This window comes from Pleurodeles waltl, chromosome 5 (assembly GCF_031143425.1).
Source record: "Pleurodeles waltl isolate 20211129_DDA chromosome 5, aPleWal1.hap1.20221129, whole genome shotgun sequence".
Classification (NCBI taxonomy): domain Eukaryota; kingdom Metazoa; phylum Chordata; class Amphibia; order Caudata; family Salamandridae; genus Pleurodeles; species Pleurodeles waltl.
The window spans coordinates 649,525,358-649,539,540 of NC_090444.1; the positions used below are offsets into that span (position 1 = coordinate 649,525,358).

The 14,183-nt window shown below is 45.9% G+C and overlaps 1 protein-coding gene and 1 long non-coding RNA gene across 5 annotated transcripts in view; one reads left to right on the plus strand and one right to left on the minus strand.

The window, feature by feature from the left end:
* Positions 1-10,458, minus strand: part of LOC138295903 (uncharacterized) — a 419,369-nt gene extending 408,911 nt beyond the window's left edge. Inside the window, exons 1-2 of the long non-coding RNA XR_011203710.1 lie at positions 10,376-10,458; positions 8,969-9,078 (exon numbers count right to left, since the gene is read on the minus strand). This is a non-coding gene — a long non-coding RNA (uncharacterized lncRNA). The remainder of the gene's footprint in view (positions 1-8,968; positions 9,079-10,375) is intronic.
* AK9 (adenylate kinase 9) overlaps positions 1-14,183 on the plus strand; it is an 824,487-nt gene that overhangs the window by 651,845 nt on the left and 158,459 nt on the right. The gene's annotated exons all lie outside the window — the stretch shown is intronic.

Below are 14,183 nucleotides of genomic sequence, written 5' to 3' on the forward strand. Positions count from 1 at the left end.
TGGAGCAGTGGGTCCTCTCAGATAATGAGGAGACATGGGAATGGGCAGAGAAGGATCTATCCCTCTCCTGCTGGGAACCCTCTAGTACCAACCCTCTAGGAGTAAAAGTTGGCTTACTGGAATGACCCCCCCCCCTTCTCACTACCTGCAATACTCCTAATAGGGCTGTTGTGTTCCCCAGGTTCCTCCTGACCCTCTCCAGTGTAGCCTGAGTCTACCCTGTCTAGGACTGGAGGTTCAGCTTGGATAAGAACCACGATTCCACCTCGTGCTCCGATTGTCGGGCCATGGCGCCGAAGGCCTTGAGGGAGAGATCCCTTAAGCTTCTTGCGGCCTGACATTCGTCTTCGGTCGGCGCGACTCCGCTGAGGTCACGGTCTTGCAGTAGGAGGAGGTCGCGGCACTGCTCCTGGAGCCCCAAGTCCTCTTCCTCGCACTCGAGGTCATCGGAAGGTAAGAGGCACAAGAAGAAGAAGAAGTCCAAGCGGACTTCGTCTTTGCCACGCCCGTCAAGCGACGAGGCGTCTAGGGAACGTCGACGTTCCGAGCGCGGTTCTGCGGAGCCATCGTTGGGTCGACTCCGCGTCTTCCCCCCTTTCTGGGGACCGGATCGACCCCCGCTCAAATGAAAGAATTTTACGAGGCCATGAGTCTCGTCTTTGAGTGGGCTGTACCCTCGGGTGGGTCTTCGGGCCCTGCGGGGTCAGCAGGGGCCCCTTTGGATTCGACACCGGCGGCTTTGGGGACCTCAGGATCCGATAACGGATCTGGACCGGCACCGGTTTTTCACAGTCGACCTCCTTCGGCTCCGGGTCCGACATCGACGATTCCGCCACCGGCGCCCACCGGTGGCAGCCCCATCCTTATTCCGGATGAGCCGGAGCGACGTCGTACGATGTCGGCTCCGACTTCAACGGAGCCAATTTGGCCCAAATCATTGTCTGAGCACTATTTGGAACAGCCAGACGCAGGAGAGGAATGGGAGGGGTCTGAGGACCCTTTAGAATCAGGATTGCAACAGGACTGGTATGTGGATCTAGGGGAGGCCAGTGGACTGGACACATCTCCAGATACTGGTATGCTCTCTCCTCCTAATGTGGCTACGGAGGAGGAGGCTTCTTTCGCTATGGTGGTGCGTAGGGCAGCTGAGGTCTTGGACCTAGATTTGCCTATGGTGCCAGTCAGGACAAATATCCTGACAGAAGTGCTTCAGCCGGGGGTGTCAACATCGGAACCGTTGTTGCCCTTCAATGAGGCTCTTACAGACGTCCTTCTGGGTACGTGGTCCAAACCCAGCACAGGGGCTCCTGTGAATAGGATGGTCGGCAGCCGCTATAGACCCGCTCCCAGCGACCCTAGTTTCCTGACAAAACACCCCACTCCTGAGAGCTTGGTTGTCCAAGCCTCTACTTCACGTGGTGCCTTCCCTGCCGCTCCCCCGGATAGGGAATCCAAGAGGCTGGATCAGCTTGGGAAGAAGATGTTTTCTTCCTCCAGCCTGGCATTGAGGTCTGTAAACACCTCTTGCCTATTGCGCCGTTATTCCCATACTTTATGGGATACGGTGGCGCAAGTGCTGCCCCAGGTCCCGGAGGGCGTACGGGACACTCACCCAGGCTGTAAAGGATGGGAGAGATGCAGCCAAGTTTACAATCCGGTGTGGCTTGGATACGACCGACTCGCTGGGCAGAGCGATTTCATCATCAGTGGCCCTTCGTCGCCACGCCTTGCTACGTTCTACTGGTTTTTCAGGGGATGTCCAGTCCAGCTTGATGGACATGCCCTTTGATGGCTCTCGCCTTTTTGGTGAAAAGGCAGACTCCGCGCTTGAGAGGTTCAAGGATTCTCGAGCCACGGCCAGATCCTTGGGCCTTTCAACGCCGGCACGACAGCAGTCTGTTTTTCGCCCCTTCCGAGGCTTCGGGAGGGGCATGGTGCCTCGCCAGCCACAATTTAGCCACCGTCCTCAGGCTTCACAGCATCCCGGAAGAGGACGTGGTCGTGGTATCATCAGACCCAGAGGGTCTGGCCAGAGGTCGACCGCCACACAGACCCCCTCCACTGCGCCCAAGCCCTCCTAGTGTGGTTCTGCGGGATCACGTCCGTCCAGTTGGAGGGAGGATTCGTTTTCATCTCCCTCACTGGCTTTCCATCACCACCGACAAGTGGGTCCTGCAGATCATACGGAAGGGCTACTCCCTTCCCTTCCAGTCTTTCCCTCCTTCTATCCCTCAGACAAAGGAATGGCTGCTGGAGGACCATTTAGCTTTGCTCAGCGAGGAAGTTTTGGCTCTCTTGGCTAAGGGAGCCATAGAAAGAGTCCCGATATCAGAAGTAGGCAGTGGTTGTTATTCCTGCTACTTTCTGATTCACAAAAAGAAAAAAGGCCTTCGCCCTATTTTGGATTTAAGGGACGTCAATCTCTTCCTCAAGAAGGAGAAATTCAAGATGCTCACTCTTGCTCAGGTTTTGTCTGCCCTAGACCAAGGAGACTGGATGGTAGCGTTGGATTTGCAGGATGCGTATTTCCATATTCCTATCCTTCCAAGCCACAGGCGTTACCTGCGGTTCAAGGTGGGCCACGAGCACTTTCAATTTACCGTGCTTCCTTTCAGTCACACCAGTGCCCCTCGGGTGTCCACAAAGGTGATGGCGGTGGTGGCAGCTCATTTGCGCAGGTCAGGGATTTCAGTCTTCCCCTACTTGGACGATTGGCTGTTGAAGGCTCCTACGCCCCAGGCTCTCGTCACCCACCTCCAGACGACAGCGGACCTCCTGCATTCGCTGGGGTTCACTATAAATGTGCCGAAGTCACACCTGACTCCCTCTCAGAAGCTCTTTCATCGGAGCTGTTCTGAATACAGTGCAGTATCCGGCTTATCCTCCCGATCAGCGGGTTCAGGATATTCAGGTTATGATTCCGATGTTTCGGCCTCTATCCTGCATCTCCGTGAGACAGACTCTGCGGCTGCTGGGACTCATGGCTTCCTGCATCCTGTTGGTCAAGCATGCCAGATGGCGCATGAGGGCTCTGCAGTGGGACCTGAAGTTCCAATGGGCACAGCATCAGGGAAATCTTACCGACGTAGTTCAGATCTCGGAGAGGACTGCAGAAGATCTGCAGTGGTGGCTAGTGAACTGCGAGTGGGTCAAGGGCAGACCCCTCTCCCTTCCCCAACCAGATCTAACGGTAGTGACAGATGCGTCACTTCTGGGATGGGGCGGCCATCTGGGGGAGGTGGAGATCAGAGGTCACTGGTCTCCGGCGGAATCCGGGATCCACATCAACTTGTGGGAGCTTTGGGCGATCTGGCTAGCATTAAAAGCATTTCTTCCTGTTGTGAAAGGGAAGGTGGTGCAGGTGTTCACGGACAACACTACCGCAATGTGGTACTGCAACAAGCAGGACGGTGTGGGGTTGTGGACCGTTTGTCAAGAGGCTTTACGCCTCTGGACATGGCTGGAACAGCAGGGCATGACCCTGGTGGTTCAACACTTGGCAGGTTCTCTGAACACCAGAACAGACGAACTCAGCCAAAAATGCTTAGAGGATCACGAATGGTGTCTCCATCCGGAGGTGGCGCAAGGACTCTTTCAGCAGTGGGGAGAGCCTTGGTTAGATCTGTTCTCCTCCGCAGAGAACACGCAATGTCAGCAGTTTTGCGTGTTGGAGTTTCCAAAGGGGCTATCGCTAGGCGACGCTTTTCTTCGCGAGTGGAGTTCCGGCCTCCTGTACGCCTTTCCGCCTATACCACTTCTGCCCAGAGTTCTCAAGAAAATCAAGAACGACTGGGCCCAAGTAATCGTTGTGGCTCCGGATTGGGCACAGAGAGTTTGGTATCCAGAGCTTCTCAAAATGAGCATTGGTCCTCCAATCAGGCTGCCTCTTCGGGAGGATCTTCTGTCGCAGCAGCAGGGGAAGGTTCTCCACCCGAACCTGTCAACTCTGCGCCTTCCTGCGTGGAGATTGAGCGGCGACAGTTGATGGTTTATGACCTCCCTCCCGAGGTCTGTGATGTCATTCTGGCAGCCAGGCGTCCCTCTACTAAGTCGATCTACACCTGCCGTTGGAAACGTTGTGTTTCTTATTGTTCAGAGAGGTCTATTGATCCTCTTTCTTCTTCTCTGTCTAACATCCTTTTGTTTATTTTGTCTCTCGCCCAGCAGGGTTCCTCCTTGGGGACTCCTAAGGGCTATCTTGCAGCCTTATCAGCTTTTCTTCAGTTGCCTGATCAACCATCTCTGTTTAAATCACCTATAGTACAGAGGTTTTTGAAAGGGCTTGTACATCTGTTCCCGCCTGTGCCTTTTGTTATGCCCCAGTGGGATCTTAATCTGGTTCTTACCTTCCTTTTGTGTGCTCCTTTCGAGCCTTGCATAACTGCCCTCTCCGGCTGCTCACTATTAAGACAGCCTTTTTGGTGGCAATTACATCTACTAGGAGAGTGAGTGAGCTGCCGGCTTTATCTTCTAAACCTCCTTATCTCATGATATATCCTGATAAGGTGGTGTTAAGAACTCGTGCCTCTTTTCTCCCCAAGGTGGTGACCCCTTTCCATCTGGGTCAAAATATCACCCTGCCCACCTTCTTTGCACCACCGCATCCCTCTAAGGAAGAGGAGCGTCTCCATCGACTGGACCCAAAAAGAGCATTATCGTTCAACCTTGACCGCGCTAAAGAGTTCCGGGTGAACGACCAACTCTTTGTGGGGTACATTGGTGCAAAGAATGGTCGGACAGTACAGAAGCGATCCATTTCACGCTGGGTCGTTCTCTGTATAAAAATATGCTACGCTTTGGCGAAGAAGCAGCCTCCTGAGGGCTTGAGAGCTCATTCCACTAGGGGGAAAGCAGCTACCACTGCGTTGGCACGTGGCGTACCGGTGGTGGACATATGTCAGGCCGCAACGTGGGCTTCTTTACACACGTTTGCAAAGCACTACTGCCTGGATAGCCAGGTGAGGAGAGAGGGGCATTTTGCCCGTTCTGTCTTGCAGGACTTCCTTGTATTAAAAAAAAAAAAAGAATCTCCTTCAGACCCACCACCATGGGTTATAGCTTGGGTATCTATTCTAAGGTAAGGAAGCTGCAGCTAGAATTCTCTATCAGATGAACAAGTTACTTACCTTCGGTAACGAACTATCTGGTAGAGACTCTATCTAGCTGCAGATTCCTTACACCCGCCCAAGCCTCCCCGCTCTGGGGAAATGTTTTCTCTTGTACATATGTGTGTGTATATATATATATATATATATATATATATATATATATATATATGTTTCATTTTGGCAACTTTTGCCTTTCTTACAGGCATGATAGTGTTTTTCTCCAAACAGTCAAAGAGGTTAAAAGTGTATTGGTTGGTTCTTCCATGACTCTGTACTTCTGGCGCGGGAAGTTGTCGAAAAGAACTGGCGTACGCGCGCTGAAACGGCGTCTATAAACACAACCGTGACGTCCTAGACGACTCCAACGACGCTGACGACGCACACGGAGCTGGTCGACACACGCGGATCCGAACGACGCCGTCCGACGGCGCGCACGCAGGGTACTGCTCACAAAAAACTCCGGATTCGAAGCTGACGCCAGGGAATTCTAAGGTAAGGAATCTGCAGCTAGATAGAGTCTCTACCAGATAGTTCGTTACCGAAGGTAAGTAACTTGTTCTTAGATACCAAACTTCCCAGATTTCGGTGTAGCTATTATGGAGCTGTGGAGTTCGTAATGACAAACTCCAAGACCATATACTCAATATGGCTACCCTGCACTAATAATGTCTAATATTTGGCTTAGACACTGTAGGGGCATAGTGCTCATGGAGCTATGCCCTCACCTGTGGTATAGTGCACCCTGCCTTAGGGCGGTAAGGCCTGCTACAGGGGTGACTTACTATACCACAGGCAGTGGAATGTAGGCATGGCACCCTGAGGGGAGTGCCATGTAGACTTAGGGCCTGATTCCAACTTTGGAGGACGGTGTTAAACCGGCCCAAAAGTGGCGGATATACCACCTACCGTATTACGAGTCCATTATATCCTATGGAACTCGTAATACGGTAGGTGGTATATATGTCACTTTTGGGACGGTTTAACACCGTCCTCCAAAGTTGGAATCAGGCCCTTAGTCATTATCTCCCCACCAGCACACACAAGTTGTGAGGCAGTGCGCGTGTGCTGAGTGAGGGGTCCCCAGGGTGGTATAATACATGCTGCGGCCCCTAGAGACCTTCCCTGACCACAGGGCCCTTGGTACCAGAGGTACCATTTACCAGAGACTTATCTGTGTGCCAGGGCTGTGCCAATTGTGGGAACAAAGGTACAGTTTAGGGAAAGAACACTGGTGCTGGGGCCAGGTTACCAGGATCCCCACACACTTTCAATCATAACTAACATCAAAAAAAGGCATAAAGTTAGGGGGTAACCATGCCAAAGGAGGCATTTCCCTACACAACCCCTCTTTCTCCCCCCCCCACCCCAAATGAAAGAGGATGAGACTAACCTTTCCCAAGAGAGTCTTCATTTTCTAAGTGGAAGAACCTGGAAAGGCCATCAGCATTGGCATGGGCAGTCCCAGGTCTGTGTTCCACTACAAAGTCCATTCCCTGTAGGGATATGGACCTTCTCAACATTGTAGGGGTCTCTCCTTTCATTTCCATAAGCAATCTTAGGGGTCTCTGGTCAGTCTGAACTGTGAAGTGAGTACCAAACAGGTATGGTCCCATCTTCTTTAGGGACCAAACCACAGCAAAGGCCTCCCTCTCACTGGCACTCCAACGCTGCTCCCTGGGGAGTAACCTCTTGCTAATAAAAGCAACAGGCTGGTTAAGGCCATCATCATTAGTTTGGGATAGAACTGCTCCTATCCCATGCTCAGAGGCATCATTCTGCACAATGAACTGCTTTGAATAATCTGTAGCTTTTAAAACTGGTGCTGAGCACATAGCTTCTTTCACGGTGTCAAAGGCCTTATGACAATCCAAGGTCCACTTAACTTTTCTAGGCATTTTCTTGGAGGTAAGTTCTGTGAGGGGTGTCACTATGGATCCATATCCCTTAACAAACTTCCTAGATTACCCAGTCGAACCAAGGAGTGTCCTGACTTGAGTCTCGGTTTTTGGAGCTTCCCAGTCCAGAATAGTTTGGATCTTGGGTTGGAGTGGCTGAACTTGGCCTCCACCTACAAGGTGTCCCAAGTAAACCACAGTACCCTGCCCTATCTGACATTTAGATGTCTTGATTGAGAGGCCTGCTGCTTGCAGGGCCTGCAAAACCTTCTTCCAGTGGACAAGGGGATCCTTCCAGTTGGAGCTAAAGACAGCAATATCATCTAGATATGCTGCACTAAAGGACTCCAAGCCAGCAAGGACTTGATTCACCAACCTTTGGAAGGTGGCAGGGGCATTCTTTAAGCCAAAGGGCATAACAGTAAACTAATAATGGCCATCAGGTGAGGAGAATGCTGTCTTTTATTTTGCTGCAGGTGCCATTTTGATTTGCCAGTTCCCTGCTGTCAAGTCAAAGGCACTTAAGAATTTGTCTGCACCTAATTTGTCTACTAGCTCATCTGCCCTTTGAATGGGGTGAGCATATGTCTTCGTGGCAGAATTGAGCCCTCTGTAGTCCACACAAAACCTCATCTCTCTCTTTCCATCTTTGGTGTGAGGTAAGGGGGACCAAGACCACTGGGATAGCCCAGGGACTGTCAGAGTGCTCTATCACTCCCAATTCCAGCATCTTGTGGACTTCTATTTTATTCTTGACAGGTAAACTGCCCCCTGTGTCCACATCATGGGTACACAGCTGTCTCACCAGGGGTCAAAGAAAACAGCTTTCTTGCAGTCAGCTTGCTGTTGGCCAGAGAGGGTGTCTGAGTAGACAACTCCACCTACTGAGCCATCTTTAGGGTCAGTGGAGAGGGGGTCAGGGAGAGGTTCACTCTGCTTCCTGACCCTCATCAGTAACCATTAACATGTTTACATCTGCCGTGTCATGATAGAGTTTAAGGCGGTTAACATGGATCATCCTCTTGGGGGTCCTGCTAGTGCCCAAGTCCACTAAGTAAGCAACCTGACTCTTCTTTTCTAGCACTGGGTAAGGGCCACTCCATTTGTCCTGAAGTGCCCTGGGAGCCACAGGCTCCAGAACCCAGACTTTCTGCCCTGGCTGAAACTCAACCATAGCAGCCTTTTTGTTATACCACAACCTCTGGAGTTGTTGGCTGGCCTCAAGGTTTGTACTTGCCTTTTCTATGTACTCTGCCATCCTCGAGCAGAGGCCTAGTACATATTCCACCACATCTTGTTTAGGCTCATGGAGAGGTCGCTCACAGCCTTCTTTCACAAGTGCAAGTGGTCCCCTTACAGGATGGCCAAACAGAAGTTCAAAGGGGGAAAACCCTACTCCCTTCTGTGGCACCTCTCTGTAGGCGAAAAGCAGGCATGGCAAAAGGACATCCAGCTCCTTTTCAGGTTTTCAGGGAGCCCCATGATCATGTCCCTCAATGTCTTGTTAAACCTTACTACAAGACCATTGGTTTATGGATGAGTTGGTGTGGGGAACTTGTAAGTCACCCCACACTCATAGCACATGTGTTTTAGGTAAGCTGACATGAAGTTGGTACCTCTGTCAGAAACTTCCTTAGGAAATACCACTCTGGTAAAAATACCTATGAGTCGTTTAGCTACTGCAGGGGCAGTAGTGGGCCTAAGGGGAATTGCCTCAGGGTAACTGGTAGCATGAGATAATGATGGGTGACCAAAAGGGAGTATATGGCGCTGCTTGTCAATAATTCCATGTGTTCCAAATAATACTGATGGTGCACTTAAAAGAAGATCACCCTTTACTCCTTACACTCAGTGATAAATCACTGATAACAGTATTGATTTATATAAGGCACACATCCAACATGAAGTCCATTAGAAATCAATGTTTGTGTCTTTATTCCTCAATTCGAAAACAAACATTCATACCTTTGTTCTTCAAATTTTCAATTTCCAGCCATTACTTGTCGGTTGCTACCAGGACTCGCCAAATGCCAACACGTGTTTCGTCAGGGGTGTACCCCATAACTTCATTGGGGCTGTAATTATACATACATAACACATAGTCTATGCAGTCCTTACAAAACACAAAATCATTCCATAACATGTAATTTTATACATTTCTCATGCAAAGAGTGGGAAATAACTGTCTTGATAATTAATACCAATTACCATAATAAGTCAAATAAAATCTGCATTTTACAAGAGTGCTCATTAACTCATTAGTAATAATCAAAAGTAAGTGAGAAAACCATGCATAAAAGAGCAAAAGAGAAGAGAACATTTGCAAATGGAGAACTAAGTACTTTAACAATATTAAGAGGTAGTTCTCCACTTATATATGCCTTAAACCTAACACATAATTACTCCATTACTAAATTTTCATTCCAAATCAGGTCCCCCAATGTGCAAGCGTACAAAAGTGTGGTCATACCCTTAATTGACTGTGGTAAATATTAAGAAGCAATAAAAAGGAAAACCCTCCACCTAGCAAGAAATACCTATTGAATCTCATTTTTGACTTTCATGAGTTCCTTATTAATTTAGATTAATGGCTCCTATAACGAAACGAAAACATTAATGACAACATATATCCTGAATATAATAATCCAAAGTACATAACACGCAATTAATCCATCTGTTGATGAATACCATTTTGAATTAACAATTCAAAATGTAACTGTATTATGTCAATAAATCTACAGAGACACTATCGATAAATTTTAAATTACGGTATCAGGATTCTGAATAATTTAAACACAACAAGCTCAGCATATAATGTCTAAGGTGACATCTAATAAAATGTTCTCACTTAACTCTTCATATTACCTATTATGTAATGTAACATCAAGGTTAGGAACCCTTCAACGTATAAAAAACATGCGGCTCTTGCCGCAAGCAAGTTATCAAAAGAAAAGCTCGGTCCATAAGACACAGCTCATCATTCTGTATAATTTAAACTTCATAAGCTCGACGTGTGGTATCCGAAGTGTCATCTAACCATACTTTTATGAATAGCTGTTCTGTTTTCTGTTTCGGAATCTAACTTCAAGGATAAGATCCCTTCAATAAGAAAATATGACACAGCTCCTGCCGTGAGTGTGTTATCAAAGAAACCGCTCATAAGCGCAGCTCCTGCCGCGGATGTACTATCGAAGAAAACTGCTCAAAGGCGCGGCTCCTGCTGCAAATGTATTATCAAAGAAAACAGCTCAGAGGCGCGGCTCACACAGTTATTCTTCCTGGGATATATCAAATGTATCCCTTTCATAGGCGCTCTATATAAAGCATATGCTACACGCCACAATAAGCCTAATTATTAAAAAGACTACTTACCACATTACTGCGTCTTTTAAACTTTAGCGAGTACGACTGCTCAGCTATTCCGCAGTCTGTTATCTATTCCCCCTATAAATCTTCTCACTTAACTATAGAAATAAAGATAGGACTAAGTAGATCAGCCAAGTATCTTGTCTGCCATATTTGTAGTCCACTATTTCCCATGTATTATATTATAGAGATAATACGCCTATACACGAACCTTAATTAATTACAATATAGTGTTGTAACTAATGCGTAACAATTAGTAAATTGAGTCTTTCTCCTTGAAGTGTTAATTGGTGTTTCCAACAGTGATAATACGATCAAATTAAATTGTCAATCTAAGAAGAACAAATTCAAATATAGTATCTATAATGCCACATAGTTTACCTCAAAAAACATTTTTGGGTCATAAGCTCCCCATCAAAGCTATATAAGTTAGTAACAGACATGTATACTTGCACATTGGTACTCAGGACCACCTATAATCAAGTAATGCAATCAATACATACTAAAATATTTGAAAATATGTGGTGAACATGTACATTGATATGTAAGCATTGATACAATCAAGTACCCAAAAAAATTCCAGTTCTGGGTCAGTGTTAAGACCTTTTTCAACCACCCGCAGTCTCATGATCCACATTGCTTCCCTTCTCCTCAATTGCAATTCTCTATTCCCACCCCTAGGGTCTACAAATACATGTTCAATACCAAAGAATTTTAAGTTTTTCTTCACATTGGATCTATCACACAACTTTAAGTGTTATACTATAGGATATCTCTCATCCTCCTGTTTAATAGCCCTCAAATGTTCCCCAATCCTAACTTTCAATGGGCGAATTGTGCTTCCCACGTAGATCCGTTCACATTTACATAGTATTATGTAGATAACATACGGTGTCAAACAAGTAATATTTGATTGTATTTTGAACTGGTGACCATCATGGTCTGTAAATTTCTTCTTGGCATGCCAAGCCCAATTACAGACCCCGCATTGACCACATTTGTAAAATCCCCTACTCCGTTCTATTAACCAGTTGTCTGTATTTACATTTTGGGGATAACTCGCACACAAAAAACTCATTAGTGATCTCCCTTTGCGAGATGTTATCTCAGGCCTGTTTGATACGAAGTCCACCAATGTCTCATCCTGTCTTAGGATATCCCAATGCTGAGTTAGTGACCTCCTCAGTATATTGGAGGATACCGAAAAATCCATAACCATAGCGACCCTGTCTCTGTGTTTATCTTTATTTTTTCGTGATTGTAATGTCACATCCCTATTAATTTTTCTAACTTGTCGTGTGGCGTTATCAATCACCTGTTCGTGGTAGCCTCTGTGAATAAAGCGTTGTCCCATGTCCTGTATACAAATGTCGAAATCTTCAGTTATGCTACAATTTCGTCTTGCCCTTATTTCACCATATGGGATTGCGTTTATCTGATGTTTGGGATGTGCACTCGTAGCATGGAGTATAGCATTACATGAGGTTGGTTTTCTGTATAATTTATTCTGGATTTTATTCTCTGAAATGAACAATTCTGCATCCAAAAATTCAATTGTCTCCATACTGTAATGATAGGTACATTTAATATGGACATCATTGTTATTAAGATAGTTACAGAACTCCTCCAATTGTAACGTAGCTCCCGTCCATATCATAAAACAATCATCGATGTACCTACCCCAGTACAAAATATGAGTCTGCCATTCTGCTGCTCCTGATCCCCAGACCCACTTCTCCTCAAACCATCCCATAAAGAGATTCGCGTACGAGGGAGAGAATCTGGAGCCCATGGCTACCCCTTGCTTTTGTCTATACCATTTATTCTTGAATAGGAAAAAATTGTAATTCAGAATCAATTCTATCAAATCTAAAATCATGTCTGTATGTTTTAGTAAACTTGCTGATCTTCTATAAAGCATATGTTTCAATGCTGGTGTACCTACTGCATGTTCTATACTAGTATACAAAGCCACCACATCAAGGGTAACCAAGATCATGCCATATTTCCATTGTATATCAGATAACAGGCTCAAAATATGTTTCGTATCTTTAATAAACGATATTGTTCACCAGAGGTTGTAAAAAAGTATCTACAAATTCTGATAACTTTTCTGTTGGTAATCCTATCCCAGAAACTATCGTTCTACCTGGGGGAGAGTCAAGGCTTTTATGTATTTTTGGAAGCATATATAAACATGGGAATCTGGGTCGGTCAACTTTAAGATAGACATACTCATCATCATCATCTAGTAAACCTTGAGAGTTCCATGCTTTTAAACAATTATTGATCTTGTTTGTTAAATCCTTGATGGGATTCTATGTAAGGGCCTCATAACACTCCCTATCATTGAGTAGTCTAAGCACTTCATACTCATAGTATTGTTTATTCAGTATCACAATGTTTCCACCCTTATCCTCTTGTTCAATAACAATGTTTTCATCTCTCTGTAACTTTTTAGTGCCTACCATTCACCACTCGTTAGATTACTCCTTGCCTGGATGTTAGTCCTTTTGTACAATTGTTTATCCAAGACTTTGCATACTAATTTATAAAACATCTGTGTTGGTATCTCTGCTCATACTTGGTGTCCATTTAGACTTGGTTTTAAGACCACTCGTTTCATGTACATCTGGTGCTATATACAAGTCCCTGAGCACCCTTGTGGTCATGTTAGGGAGGTCCTCGTAATCTGCAATGGATAGTAATGCTGCAGTATATTGTATGTCTTGAATAGAAAAATTACTTTTCTCAAATCCCTCTTTTGAAGTTACCACTTGTTGTTCAACTAGTTTCATTTTAAAGATTTTTTTTTTAATTTAAGTCTTCTAATAAACTTGAATAACTTGAGTCCCTTACTCAATAATGATATCATGTCTGCCGATAAGGTTCTATTAGAAATGTTTGTCACATTCGAACCCTGATCAGCCTGTTCATTCAAGTCCTTCTGTCCCACGATCTTGTTCTTACGCCCCCCTTGGGATGATGAGCCTCTTCCTCTCCGCCCCGCCCAGATTTCCTGCAAATTCATTTCTTGCCACATGATTCCCCTGTTTTATCCTTCTCATTTCCTGTAAAAAAGTGTTCTCTTTAGGTAGCGCTCCTGACTGGCTTGTTGTCCCTTCCAATTCCATATCGCTTTCACTAGTGGGGCCTGTACTAACCAATGATGAGGCAGAGTCTATTGATGAAGTTGAGGGTGACTGTACCATTGACCCCTCAATTAAGTGATCATATTTCCTCGCAAATGTAAACACTCTGCTATTTTGATAATCCCATTCGTACCTTTTAAGCTTCCTGGCTTTCCACTCTTTGATTTCTTCCTGGTGTCTGATAATATCATTCAGTATCTTATAGTTTTTTCCATTGTTTCCTCCGGACCCTGGTCCCGAATCTCTTTTTCTAATGCATCAATTTCACTCTGAAGTTTCCCTACTTTTCGCTCTGCATTCTCAATCAAAATGTCAATCAGTCTCATTGAACTTGCTGATAATTCATGGTCCCATTGTTGTAATAAATCCAAATCATCATCTGTGGGGGAAATTTTTATTCTAAGACCCCTTGGGATTCTATTTAGTTTCTTATATTGTTTAAGGGTAACTCCATCCCACCCTTTAGACATTTCGTTTTTCTTCAATTTTTCCAATCTAATAAATGTATCCCTTAAGCCATCTCTTCACAAACTCGTCCCACTCTTTACCACCTCCTGAACAGTGTAGCCTGGTAGCATAATCCACTGCTTCCAGTATACATTGGTTCCCTGATGCTGTGGGAGGTTCATTCATGTGGACCCACTATGTCCACTCCCACTCTC